This window comes from Tupaia chinensis, unplaced genomic scaffold (assembly GCF_000334495.1).
Source record: "Tupaia chinensis unplaced genomic scaffold, TupChi_1.0 Scaffold139422_1, whole genome shotgun sequence".
NCBI classification, from domain to species: Eukaryota; Metazoa; Chordata; class Mammalia; order Scandentia; family Tupaiidae; genus Tupaia; species Tupaia belangeri.
Genome location: NW_006199308.1, coordinates 1178369 through 1179920, shown reverse-complemented (window position 1 = coordinate 1179920; position 1552 = coordinate 1178369). Strand labels below are relative to the sequence as shown.

General features: G+C 42.8%; 1 pseudogene; it reads left to right on the top strand.

The window, feature by feature from the left end:
- The first annotated feature begins 659 nt into the window (after positions 1–659).
- LOC102478700 (28S ribosomal protein S36, mitochondrial pseudogene) lies at positions 660–1070 on the top strand (annotated as a pseudogene).
- The last annotated feature ends 482 nt before the right edge of the window (positions 1071–1552 follow it).

The following is a 1552-nucleotide window of genomic DNA, read 5'->3' as shown; positions in this document are numbered from 1 at the left end:
GTGAGTTTCAAGTCACCAGATCCAGGATTCAGATTGTCGTCGGCCATGTGAGAGTCCAGTGATGTGAGCACTATGCCATCTGTTGGCCCCAAAATAATTCTTTAAAGAAAAAAAAAAGAGAGAGAGAATAGAGAGTAGTCAGACGGGGCCCTGTGCTGCTGCTTATGCACCACTGCCTCTGGCCATAAAGCCATTTTTTATTCATATTTTAGGATTCGGCTGGTATGCCCCAAACCTATGAGGAAAGTGAACAGCTCTCATTTGTGCCTCTACAGTATCCGTGTGTGTCAGCTATTCATCACACCTCCTCTCTTGTTTATCTTCTCTGTGTCCTCTTCTAGACCGTAAATTCTTTAAGACAGTATCTATGTCTTATCTTGGTGCCCCTGTGCTTATCGCAAAGTAAATGGTCAATCAATACGTGCAGCTTTGGCTGCATAAAGAGCATTCCGATTACAGTAAGCTATTAGAACACATGTGGCATACATTACGTTCAGTTACGAGCTCCAGATAGGCATACTTCCGAAACATCATGAGCAAACAGAATATATCTCAAGAAGACCACAATGGTATGTGAGTGTGTGTGTGTGTGTGTGTGTGTGTGTGTGTGTGATGGTTAACATGTATTGAAAGTTTCATATGGTTTCTCTGGGGTCATGATGGGCAGTAAGATGGCATCTGCCAGCAGGGTCGTGCAGGTAGAGAAGCCACATACACCATTAATAGGGTTTCCTGCCAGAAGAGACGATCCTAAACCCAATGTATCCTCTGCGGTGAGCAGGGCTGCCATCCCATTCTTCTGCAGTTTCACAGCATTCTAACGGAAGCAAATCACCAGATTTTCTGATGTATCAGGGTCCACCAGACACGGCAGAAATAATAAAAACTACCTCAGAAATACAGAGGAAACTGGTGTCTCAAGAAGAAATTGAATTTATCCAACGTGGTGGTCCAGAGTAATCACTGTGGCTGCTCTTTTCATCAGAAAGAATTGTCTTTACAATAAAGGACTTCCAAAATGACAAATGAGAAATTGTATGTTAAACAATTTACTTTAATAAATATTCTGTTAAAAAACAAATATAGAGGAGGGACCAGCAGTTAGCGTAATAGCTATGTTGCTGGACTCCCACGTAGTCAACCGCGGTTCGCGTCCCGGACCCGGTGGCTTAAAACTCACGCCGGGCGCGCGTGCGTGCGTGCCCAAGATTGTGAGAGGAGAATGGAGGAGAAGGGATTGCGGCGTGACCATCCCCCCTGGGGGGTGATTTCTCGCTTTCTGTCTCTCTGTCTCTCTCTGTCTGTCTGGCGAGCGCACGCGCCCTATAGCAAAAACCTCTCCAAAAAAAAAAAAAAAAGAAATATAGAAAGTTTAGATAGACACTTGTATCTCCTAATTTATATATCTTGATCAGCTCCAAGCTTACCTAATTGTTTATATACTTCATACTTATTGAAGTATACATTTTTACATGTTAGCCTATTAATTTGCTGTTGATTATCAAGGATCATCAGTTTTGAACTTTAAAAGCACAGTGTCTAATGAACTGCC